Below are 12909 nucleotides of genomic sequence, written 5' to 3' on the forward strand. Positions count from 1 at the left end.
CTAATGCAGCCCGTCAAACCAAGGCAGCCGCTCAAACTAAGGCAGCCCCTCAAACTAAGGCAGCCGCTCGAACTAAGGCAGCCCCTCAAACTCAGGCAGCCGCTCAAACTAAGGCAGCCCCTCAAACTGAGATAGCCGCTCAAACTAATGCAGCCCCTCAGTCTAAAGCAGCCCCTCAAACTCAGGCAGCCTCTCAATCTAAGGCAGCCGCTCAAACTAAGGCAGCCCCTCAAACTAAGACAGTCGCTCAAACTAACGCAGCCCCTCAAACTAAGGCTGCCGCTCAAATTATGGCAGCCCCTCAAATAATGGCACACTCTCAAACGAAGGCAGCCACTCAAACTTAGGCAGCCTCTCAAACTAAGGCTGCCCCTTAAACTAATGCAGCCCCTCAAACTAATGCAGCCCCTCAAACTAATGCAGCTCCTCAATCAAATGCAGCCCCTCAAACTAATGCAGCCCTTCAATCTAAGGCAGCCCCTCAAACTAATGCAGCCGCTCAAATTAAGGCAGCCCCTCAAACTAAGGCAGCCTCTAAAAGTAAGGCAGACCCTCAAACTAAGGCAGCCGCTCAAACAAAGGCAGACTCTCAAACTAAGGCAGCCCCTCAAACTAAGGCAGCCGCTCAAACTAATGCAGACTCTCAAACTAAGGCAGCCGCTCAAACTAAGGCAGCCGCTCAAACTCAGGCAGCCTCTCAAATTAAGGCAGCCGCTCAAACTAAGATAGCCCCTCAAAGTAAGGCAGCCCCACAAACTAAGGCACTCCCTCAAACTAATGCAGCCCCTCAATCTAAGGCAGCCCCTCATTCTAATGCAACCCCTCAAACTAATGCAGCCCCTCAAACTAAGGCAGCACTTCTAACTAAGCCAACCCCTCGAACTAAGGAATCCCCTCAAACTAAGGCAGACTCTCAAACTAATGCAGCCCCTCAATCTAGGGCAGCCCCTCATAATAATGCAGCCTATCAAACAAATGCAGTCCCTCAATCTAATGAAGCCCCTCAAACTAATGCAGCCACTCAATCAAAGGCAAGCTCTCAAACTAATGCAGCCACTCAATCAAAGCCAGACCCTCAAACTCAGCCAACCACTCAAACTAAGGCAGCCCCTCAAACTAAGGCAGACTCTCAAACTAATACAGCCCTTAAAGTAAGGCAGCCCCTAAAAAACTAAGGGAGCGCCTCAACCAAAGGCAGCCCCTCAAACTAGGGCAGCCCCTCTAATGAAGCCAACCCATCAAACTAAGGCATCCCCTCAAACTAGGGCAGACTCTCAAACTAAAGCAGCCCCTCAATCTAAGGCAGCCTCTTAATCTAAGACAACCCCTCAAACTAATGCAGCCCGTCAAACCAAGGCAACCGCTCAAACTAAGGCAGCCCCTCAAACTAAGGCAGCCGCTCGAACTAAGGCAGCCCCTCAAACTCAGGCAGCCGCTCAAACTAAGGCAGCCCCTCAACCTGAGACAGCCGCTCAAACTAATGCAGCCCCTCAGTCTAAAGCAGCCCTCAAACTCAGGCAGCCTTTCAATCTAAGGCAGCCGCTCAAACTAAGGCAGCCCCTCAAACTAAGACAGTCGCTCAAACTAACGCAGCCCCTCAAACTAAGGCTGCCGCTCAAATTATGGCAGCCCCTCAAACTATGGCACACTCTCAAACGAAGGCAGCCACTCAAACTGAGGCAGCCTCTCAAACTAAGGCTGCCCCTTAAACTAATGCAGCCCCTCAAACTAATGCAGCCCCTCAAACTAATGCAGCTCCTCAATCAAATGCAGCCTCTCAAACTAATGCAGCCCCTCATTCTAAGGCAGCCCCTCAAACTACTGCAGCCCCTCAAACTAATGCAGCTCCTCAATCAAATGCAGCCCCTCAAACTAATGCAGCCCCTCAATCTAAGGCAGCCCCTCAAACTAATGCAGCCACTTAATGAAAGGAAGACTCTCAAACCAATGCAGCCACTCAATCAAAGGCAGCCCCTCAAACTAAGGCAGCCCCTCTAACTAAGGCAGACTCTCAAACTGACGCTGCCCCTTAAAGTAAGGCAGCCCTACAAACTAAGGGAGCGCCTCAACCAAAGGCAGCCCCTCAAACTAATGCAGCCGCTCAAACTAAGGCAGCCCCTCAAACTCACGCAGCCTCTCAAACTAAGGCAGCCGCTGAAACTAAGGCAGCCTGTCAAACGAAGGCAGCCGCTCAAACTAAGGCAGACTCTCAAACTAAGGCAACCCCTCAAACTAAGGCAGCCGCTCAAACTAAGGCAGACTCTCAAATTAAGGCAGCCTCTCAAACTAAGTCAGCCGCTTAATCTAAGGCAGCCCCTCAAACTAAGGCAGCCCCTCAACTAAGGCAGCCGCTCAAAATAAAGCAGCCCATCAAACTAATGCAGCCCATCAAACTAAGGCAGCCCCTCAAACTAAGGCAGCCCCTCAAACTAAGGCAGCTTGTCAAAGTAAGGCAGACCCTCAAACTAAGGGAGCGCCTCAACTAAAAGCAGCCCCTCAAACTAATGCAGCCGCTCAAATTAAGGCAGCCCCTCAAACTAAGGCAGCCCCTAAAAGTAAGGCAGCCCCTCAAACTAAGGCAGCCGCTCAAACTAACGCAGCCCCTCAATCTAAGGCAGCCCCTCAACTAAGGCAGCCGCTCAAAATAAAGCATCCCATCAAACTAATGCAGCCCCTCAAATTACGTCAGCCCCTCAAACTAAGTCAGCCCCTCAAACTAATGCAGCCACTCAATCAAAGCCAGACTCTCAAACTAATGCAGCCGCTCAAACTAAGGCAGCCCCTCAAACCCAGGCAGCCTCTCAAACTAACGCAGCCGCTCAAACTAAGGCAGCTTGTCAAAGTAAGGCAGACCCTCAAACTAAGGGAGCGCCTCAACCAAAGGCAGCCCCTCAAACTAATGCAGCCGCTCAAATTAAGGCAGCCCCTCAAAGTAAGGCAGCCTCTAAAAGTAAGGCAGACCCTCAAACTAAGGCAGCCGCTCAAACTAAGGCAGACTCTCGAACTCAGCCAGACCCTCAAACTAAGGGAGCGCCTCAACTAAAAGCAGCCCCTCAAACTAATGCAGCCGCTCAAATTAAGGCAGCCCCTCAAACTAAGGCAGCCCCTAAAAGTAAGGCAGCCCCTCAAACTAAGGCAGCCGCTCAAACTAATGCAGACTCTCAAACTAAGGCAGCCGCTCAAACTAAGGCAGCTGCTCAAACGAAGGCAGCCTCTGAAATTAAGGCAGCCGCTCAAACTAAGGCAGCCCCTCAAAGTAAGGCAGCCTCTCAAACTAAGGCACTCCCTCAGACTAATGCAGCCCCTCAATCTAAAGCAGCCCCTCATTCTAATGCAACCCCTCAAACTAATGCAGCCCCTCAAACTAAGGCAGCCCCTCTAACTAAGCCAACCCCACAAACTAAGGCATCCCCTCAAACTGAGGCAGACTCTCAAACTAATGCAGCCACTCAATCTAAGGCAGCCCCTCAAACTAAGCCAACCCCTCAAACTAAGGCAGCCCCTCAAACTAAGGCAGCCCCTCAAACTAATACAGCCACTCACTCAAAGGCAGACTCTCAAACTAATGCAGCCCCTCAATCTAAGGCAGCCCCTCAACTAAGGCAGCCGCTCAAAATAAAGCATCCCATCAAACTAATGCAGCCCCTCAAACTACGTCAGCCCCTCAAACTACGTCAGCCCCTCAAACTAAGGCAGCCCCTCAAACTAATGCAGCCACTCAATCATAGCCAGACTCTCAAACTAATGCAGCCGCTCAAACTAAGGCAGCCCCTCAAACACAGGCAGCCTCTCAAACTAACGCAGCCGCTCAAACTAAGGCAGCTTGTCAAAGTAAGGCAGACCCTCAAACTAAGGGAGCGCCTCAACCAAAGGCAGCCCCTCAAACTAATGCAGCCGCTCAAATTAAGGCAGCCCCTCAAACTAAGGCAGCCTCTAAAAGTAAGGCAGCCCCTCAAACTAAGCCAACCCCTCAAACTAAGGCAGCCCCTCAAACTAAGGCAGCCCCTCAAACTAAGGCAGCCGCTCAAACTAACGCAGCCCCTCAATCTAAGGCAGCCCCTCAACTAAGGCAGCCGCTCAAAATAAAGCATCCCATCAAACTAATGCAGCCCCTCAAATTACGTCAGCCCCTCAAACTAAGTCAGCCCCTCAAACTAATGCAGCCACTCAATCAAAGCCAGACTCTCAAACTAATGCAGCCGCTCAAACTAAGGCAGCCCCTCAAACCCAGGCAGCCTCTCAAACTAACGCAGCCGCTCAAACTAAGGCAGCTTGTCAAAGTAAGGCAGACCCTCAAACTAAGGGAGCGCCTCAACCAAAGGCAGCCCCTCAAACTAATGCAGCCGCTCAAATTAAGGCAGCCCCTCAAAGTAAGGCAGCCTCTAAAAGTAAGGCAGACCCTCAAACTAAGGCAGCCGCTCAAACTAAGGCAGACTCTCGAACTCAGCCAGACCCTCAAACTAAGGGAGCGCCTCAACTAAAAGCAGCCCCTCAAACTAATGCAGCCGCTCAAATTAAGGCAGCCCCTCAAACTAAGGCAGCCCCTAAAAGTAAGGCAGCCCCTCAAACTAAGGCAGCCGCTCAAACTAATGCAGACTCTCAAACTAAGGCAGCTGCTCAAACTAAGGCAGCCGCTCAAACGAAGGCAGCCTCTGAAATTAAGGCAGCCGCTCAAACTAAGGCAGCCCCTCAAAGTAAGGCAGCCTCTCAAACTAAGGCACTCCCTCAGACTAATGCAGCCCCTCAATCTAAAGCAGCCCCTCATTCTAATGCAACCCCTCAAACTAATGCAGCCCCTCAAATTACGTCAGCCCCTCAAACTAAGTCAGCCCCTCAAACTAATGCAGCCACTCAATCAAAGCCAGACTCTCAAACTAATGCAGCCGCTCAAACTAAGGCAGCCCCTCAAACCCAGGCAGCCTCTCAAACTAACGCAGCCGCTCAAACTAAGGCAGCTTGTCAAAGTAAGGCAGACCCTCAAACTAAGGGAGCGCCTCAACCAAAGGCAGCCCCTCAAACTAATGCAGCCGCTCAAATTAAGGCAGCCCCTCAAAGTAAGGCAGCCTCTAAAAGTAAGGCAGACCCTCAAACTAAGGCAGCCGCTCAAACTAAGGCAGACTCTCGAACTCAGCCAGACCCTCAAACTAAGGGAGCGCCTCAACTAAAAGCAGCCCCTCAAACTAATGCAGCCGCTCAAATTAAGGCAGCCCCTCAAACTAAGGCAGCCCCTAAAAGTAAGGCAGCCCCTCAAACTAAGGCAGCCGCTCAAACTAATGCAGTCTCTCAAACTAAGGCAGCCGCTCAAACTAAGGCAGCCCCTCAAACGAAGGCAGCCTCTGAAATTAAGGCAGCCGCTCAAACTAAGGCAGCCCCTCAAAGTAAGGCAGCCTCTCAAACTAAGGCACTCCCTCAGACTAATGCAGCCCCTCAATCTAAAGCAGCCCCTCATTCTAATGCAACCCCTCAAACTAATGCAGCCCCTCAAACTAAGGCAGCCCCTCTAACTAAGCCAACCCCACAAACTAAGGCATCCCCTCAAACTGAGGCAGACTCTCAAACTAATGCAGCCACTCAATCTAAGGCAGCCCCTCAAACTAAGCCAACCCCTCAAACTAAGGCAGCCCCTCAAACTAAGGCAGCCCCTCAAACTAAGGCAGCCCCTCAAAATAATGCGGCCCCTCAAACTAATGCAGACCCTCAATCTAATGCAGCCCCTCAAACTAATAAAGCCACTCACTCAAAGGCAGACTCTCAAACTAATGCAGCCCCTCAATCTAAGGCAGCCCCTCAACTAAGGCAGCCGCTCAAAATAAAGCATCCCATCAAACTAATGCAGCCCCTCAAACTACGTCAGCCCCTCAAACTAAGTCAGCCCCTCAAACTAATGCAGCCACTCAATCATAGCCAGACTCTCAAACTAATGCAGCCGCTCAAACTAAGGCAGCCCCTCAAACCCAGGCAGCCTCTCAAACTAACGCAGCCGCTCAAACTAAGGCAGCTTGTCATAGTAAGGCAGACCCTCAAACTAAGGGAGCGCCTCAACCAAAGGCAGCCCCTCAAACTAATGCAGCCGCTCAAATTAAGGCAGCCCCTCAAACTAAGGCAGCCTCTAAAAGTAAGGCAGCCCCTCAAACTAAGCCAACCCCTCAAACTAAGGCAGCCCCTCAAACTAAGGCAACCCCTCAAAATAATGCGGCCCCTCAAACTAATGCAGACCCTCAATCTAATGCAGCACCTCAAACTAATGCAGCCACTCACTCAAAGGCAGACTCTCAAACTAATGCAGCCCCTGAATCTAAGGCAGCTCCTCATTCTAATGCAACCCCTCAAACTAATGCAGCCCCTCAAACTAAGGCAGCCCCTCTAACTAAGCCAATCCCTCAAACTAAGGAATCCCCTCAAACTAAGGCAGACTCTCAAACTAATGCAGCCACTCAATCTAAGGCAGCCCCTCAAACTAAGCCAACCCCTCAAACTAAGGAAGCCCCTCAAAGTAATGCAGCCCCTCAAACAAATGCAGCCCCTCAATCTAATGCAGCCCCTCAAACTAATGCAGCCACTCAATCAAAGGCAGGCTCTCAAACTAATGCAGCCACTCAATAAAAGGCAGCCCCTCAAACTCAGCCAACCACTCAAACTAAGAGAGCCCCTCAAACTAAGGCAGACTCTCAAACTAATGCAGCCCCTTAAAGTAAGGCAGCCCCTCAAACTAAGGGAGCGCCTCAACCAAAGGCAGCCCCACAAACTAAGGCAGCCCCTCTAACTAAGCCAACCCATCAAACTAAGGCATCCCCTCATACTAAGGCAGCCTCTCAAACTAATGCAGCCACTCAATCTAAGGCAGCCCCTCGAACAAAGCCAACCCCTCAAACTAAGGCATCCCCTCAAACTAAGGCACACTCTCAAACTAATGCAGCCCCTCAAACCAAGGCAGCCGCACAAACTAAGGCACCCCTCAAACTAAGGCAGCCGCTCAAACTAAGGCAGCCCCTCAAACTCAGGCAGCCGCTCAAACTAAGGCAGCCCCTCAAACTGAGACAGCCGATCAAACTAATGCAGCCCCTCAGTCTAAAGCAGCCCCTCAAACTCAGGCAGCCTCTCAATCTAAGGCAGCCGCTCAAACTAAGGCAGCCCCTCAAACTAAGACAGTCGCTCAAACTAATGCAGCCCCTCAAACTAAGGCAGCCGCTCAAATTAATGCAGCCCCTCAAACTATGGCAGACTCTCAAACGAAGGCAGCCCCTCAAACTTAGGCAGCCTATCAAACTAAGGCTGCCCCTTAAACTAATGCAGCCCCTCAAACTAATGCAGCCCCTCAAACTAATGCAGCCACTCAAACTAATGCAGCCCCACAATCTAAGGCAGCCCCTCAAACTAATGTAGCCACTCAAACTAATGCAGCCCTTCAAACTAATGCAGCCCCTCAATCAAAGGCAGCCCCTCAAACTAATGCACCCCCTCAAACTAATGCAGCCCCTCAAACTAATGCAGCCCCTGAATCTAAGGCAGTCCCTCAAACTAATGCAGCCACTCAATCAAAGGCAGACTCTCAAACTAATGCAGTCACTCAATCAAAGGCAGCCCCGCAAACTAAGGCAGCCCCTCAAACTAAGGCAGACTCTCAAACTGACGCTGCCCCTTAAAGTAAGGCAGCCCTACCAGCTAAGGGAGCGCCTCAACCAAAGGCAGCCCCTCAAACTAATGCAGCCGCTCAAACTAAGGCAGCCCCTCAAACTCAGGCAGCCACTCAAACTAAGGCAGCCGCTGAAACTAAGGCAGCCTGTCAAACGAAGGCAGCCGCTCAAACTAAGGCAGACTCTCAAACTAAGGCAACCCCTCAAACTAAGGCAGCCGCTCAAACTAAGGCAGACTCTCAAACTAAGGCAGCCTCTCAAACTAAGTCAGCCGCTCAATCTAAGGCAGCCCCTCAAACTAAGGCAGCCCCTCAAACTAAGGCAGCCGCTCAAACTAATGCAGCCCCTCAATCTAAGGCAGCCCCTCAACTAAGGCAGCCGCTCAAAATAAAGCATCCCATCAAACTAATGCAGCCCCTCAAACTACGTCAGCCCCTCAAACTAAGTCAGCCCCTCAAACTAATGCAGCCACTCAATCATAGCCAGACTCTCAAACTAATGCAGCCGCTCAAACTAAGGCAGCCCCTCAAACCCAGGCAGCCTCTCAAACTAACGCAGCCGCTCAAACTAAGGCAGCTTGTCAAAGTAAGGCAGACCCTCAAACTAAGGGAGCGCCTCAACCAAAGGCAGCCCCTCAAACTTATGCAGCCGCTCAAATTAAGGCAGCCCCTCAAACTAAGGCAGCCTCTAAAAGTAAGGCAGACCCTCAAACTAAGGCAGCCGCTCAAACTAAGGCAGACTCTCGAACTAAGGCAGACCCTCAAACTAAGGGAGCGCCTCAACTAAAAGCAGCCCCTCAAACTAATGCAGCCGCTCAAATTAAGGCAGCCCCTCAAACTAAGGCATCCTCTAAAAGTAAGGCAGCCCCTCTAACTAAGGCAGCCCCTCAAACTAATGCAGACTCTGAAATTAAGGCAGCCTCTGAAATTAAGGCAGCCGCTCAAACTAAGGCAGCCCCTCAAAGTAAGGCAGCCTCTCAAACTATGGCACTCCCTCAAACTAATGCAGCCCCTCAATCTAAAGCAGCCCCTCATTCTAATGCAACCCCTCAAACTAATTTCAGCCCCTCAAACTAAGGCAGCCCCTCTAACTAAGCCAACCCCTCAAACTAAGGCATCCCCTCAAACTAAGGCAGACTCTCAAACTAATGCAGCCACTCAATCTAAGGCAGCCCCTCAAACTAAGCCAACCCCTCAAACTAAGGCAGCCCCTCAAACTAAGGCAGCCCCTCAAAATAATGCGGCCCCTCAAACTAATGCAGACCTTCAATCTAATGAAGCCCCTCAAACTAATGCAGCCACTCACTCAAAGGCAGACTCTCAAACTAATGCAGCCACTCAATCTAAGGCAGCCCCTCAAACTAAGCCAACCCCTCAAACTAAGGCAGCCCCTCAAACTAAGGCAGCCCCTCAAAATAATGCGGCCCCTCAAACTAATGCAGACCCTCAATCTAATGCAGCACCTCAAACTAATGCAGCCACTCACTCAAAGGCAGACTCTCAAACTAATGCAGCCCCTCAATCTAAGGCAGCTCCTCATTCTAGTGCAACCCCTCAAACTAATGCAGCCCCTCAAACGAAGGCAGCCCCTCTAACTAAGCCAACCCCTCAAACTAAGGAATCCCCTCAAACTAAGGCAGACTCTCAAACTAATGCAGCCACTCAATCTAAGCCAACCCCTCAAACTATGGAAGCCCCTAAAAGTAATGCAGCCCGTCAAACAAATGCAGCCCCTCAATCTAATGCAGCCCCTCAAACTAATGCATCCACTCAATGAAAGGCAAGCTCTCAAACTAATGCAGCCACTCAATCAAAGGCAGCCCCTCAAACTCAGCCAACCACTCAAACTAAGGCAGCCCCTCAAACTAAGGCAGATTCTCAAACTAATGCAGCCCCTTAAAGTTAGGCCGCCCCTCAAACTAAGGGAGCGCCTCAACCAAAGGCAGCCCCTCAAACTAAGGCAGCCCCTCTAACTAAGTCAACCCATCAAACTAAGGCATCCCCTCATACTAAAGCAGACTCTCAAACTAATGCAGCCAATCAATCTAAGGCAGCCCCTCAAACAAAGACAACCCCTCAAACTAAGGCATCCCCTCAAACTAAGGCAGACTCTCAAACTAATGCAGCCCCTCAATCTAAGGCAGCCCCTCAATCTAAGACAGCCCCTCAAACTAATGCAGCCCCTCAAACCAAGGCAGCCGCTCAAAGAAAGGCAGCCCCTCAAAGTAAGGCAGCCGCTCAAACTAAGGCAGCCCCTCAAACTCAGGCAGCCGCTCAAACTAAGGCAGCCCCTCAAACTGAGACAGCCGCTCAAACTAATGCAGCCCCTCAGTCTAAAGCACCCCCTCAAACTCAGGCAGCCGCTCAATCTAAGGCAGCCGCTCAAACTAAGGCAGCCCCTCAAACTAAGACAGTCGCTCAAACTAATGCAGCCCCTCAAACTAAGGCAGCCGCTCAAATTAATGCAGCCCCTCAAATTATGGCAGACTCTCAAACGAAGGCAGCCCCTCAAACTTAGGCAGCCTATCAAACTAAGGCTGCCCCTTAAACTAATGCAGCCCCTCAAACTAATGCAGCCCCTCAAACTAATGCAGCCCCACAATCTAAGGCAGCCCCTCAAACTAATGTAGCCACTCAAACTAATGCAGCCACTCAAACTAATGCAGCCCCTCAATCAAAGGCAGCCCCTCAAACTAATGCACCCCCTCAAATTAATGCAGCCCCTCAAACTAATGCAGCCCCTGAATCTAAGGCAGCCCCTCAAACTAATGCAGCCACTCAATCAAAGGCAGACTCTCAAACTAATGCAGTCACTCAATCAAAGGCAGCCCCTCAAACTAAGGCAGCCCCTCAAACTAAGGCAGACTCTCAAACTGACGCTGCCCCTTAACGTAAGGCAGCCCTACAAACTAAGGGAGCGCCTCAACCAAAGGCAGCCCCTCAAACTAATGCAGCCGCTCAAACTAAGGCAGCCCCTCAAACTCAGGCAGCCTCTCAAACTAAGGCAGCCGCTGAAACTAAGGCAGCCTGTCAAACTAAGGCAGCCGCTCAAACTAAGGCAGACTCTCAAACTAAGGCAACCCCTCAAACTAAGGCAGGCGCTTAAACTCAGGCAGACTCTCAAACTAAGGCAGCCTCTCAAACTAAGTCAGCCGCTCAATCCAAGGCAGCCCCTCAAACTAAGGCAGCCGCTCAAACTAATGCAGCCCCTCAATCTGAGGCAGCCCCTCAACTAAGGCAGCCGCTCAAAATAAAGCATCCCATCAAACTAATGCATCCCTCAATCTAAGGCAGCCCATCAAACAAATGCAGCCCCTCAAACTACGTCAGCCCCTCAAACTAAGTCAGCCCCTCAAACTAATGCAGCCACTCAATCAAAGGCAGACTCTCAAACTAATGCAGCCACTCAATCAAAGGCAGCCCCAAAACTAAGGCAGCCCCTCAAACTAAGGCAGACTCTCAAACTAATGCAGCCCCTCAATCGAAGGCAGTCCCTCAAACTAAGACAGTCGCTCAAACTAATGCAGCCCCTCACACTAAGGCAGCCGCTCAAATTAATGCAGCCCCTCAAACTATGGCAGACTCTCAAACGAAGGCAGCCCCTCAAACTTAGGCAGCCTATCAAACTAAGGCTGCCCCTTAAACTAATGCAGCCCCTCAAACTAATGCAGCCCCACAATCTAAGGCAGCCCCTCAAAATAATGTAGCCACTCAAACTAATGCAGCCCCTCAAACTAATGCAGCCCCTCAATCAAAGGCAGCCCCTCAAACTAATGCACCCCCTCAAATTAATGCAGCCCCTCAAACTAATGCAGCCCCTGAATCTAAGGCAGCCCCTCAAACTAATGCAGCCACTCAATCAAAGGCAGACTCTCAAACTAATGCAGTCACTCAATCAAAGGCAGCCCCTCAAACTAAGGCAGCCCCTCAAACTAAGGCAGACTCTCAAACTGACGCTGCCCCTTAAAGTAAGGCAGCCCTACACACTAAGGGAGCGCCTCAACCAAAGGCAACCCCTCAAACTAATGCAGCCGCTCAAACTAAGGCAGCCCCTCAAACTCAGGCAGCCTCTCAAACTAAGGCAGCCGCTGAAACTAAGGCAGCCTGTCAAACTAAGGCAGCCGCTCAAACTAAGGCAGACTCTCAAACTAAGGCAACCCCTCAAACTAAGGCAGCCGCTTAAACTCAGGCAGACTCTCAAACTAAGGCAGCCTCTCAAACTAAGTCAGCCGCTCAAACCAAGGCAGCCCCTCAAACTAAGGCAGCCCCCCAAACTAAGGCAGCCGCTCAAACTAATGCAGCACCTCAATCTGAGGCAGCCCCTCAACTAAGGCAGCCGCTCAAAATAAAGCATCCCATCAAACTAATGCACCCCTCAATCTGAGGCAGCCCATCAAACAAATGCAGCCCCTCAAACTACGTCAGCCCCTCAAACTAAGTCAGCCCCTCAAACTAATGCAGCCACTCAATCAAAGGCAGACTCTCAAACTAATGCAGCCGCTCAAAGTAAGGCAGACCCTCAAACTATGGGAGCGCCTCAACCAAATGCAGCCCCTCAAACTAATGCAGCCGCTCAAATTAAGTCAGCCCCTCAAACTAAGGCAGCCTCTAAAAGTAAGGCAGACTCTCAAACTAAGGCAACCGCTCAAACTAAGGCAGACTCTCAAACTAAGGCAGACCCTCAAACTAAGGGAGCGCCTCAACTAAAAGCAGCCCCTCAAACTAATGCAGCCGCTCAAATTAAGGCAGCCCCTCAAACTAATGCAGCCTCTAAAAGTAAGGCAGACACTCAAACTAAGGCAGCCGCTCAAACTAAGGCAGACTCTCAAACTAAGGCAGCCCCTCAAACTAAGGCAGCCGCTCAAACTAATGCAGACTCTCAAACTAAGGCAGCCGCTCAAACTAAGTCAGCCGCTCAAACTAAGGCAGCCTCTCAAATTAAGGCAGCCGCTCAAACTAAGGCAGCCCCTCAAAGTAAGGCAGCCTCTCAAAATAAGGCACTCCCTCAAAGTAATGCAGCCCCTCAATCTAAGGCAGCCCCTCATTCTAATGCAGCCCCTCAAACTAATGCAGCCCCTCAAACTGAGGCAGCCCCTCAAACTAAGGCAGCCCCTCTAACTAAGCCAACCCCTCAAACTGAGGCATCCCCTCAAACTAAGGCAGACTCTCAAACTAATGTAGCCACTCAATCTAAGGCAGCCCCTCAAATTAAGCCAACCCCTCAAACTAAGACAGCCCCTCAAAATAATGCAGCCCCTCAAACTAATGCAGACCCT

The sequence above is a fragment of the Heterodontus francisci genome, unplaced genomic scaffold, assembly GCF_036365525.1.
Source record: "Heterodontus francisci isolate sHetFra1 unplaced genomic scaffold, sHetFra1.hap1 HAP1_SCAFFOLD_50, whole genome shotgun sequence".
NCBI lineage: Eukaryota > Metazoa > Chordata > Chondrichthyes > Heterodontiformes > Heterodontidae > Heterodontus > Heterodontus francisci.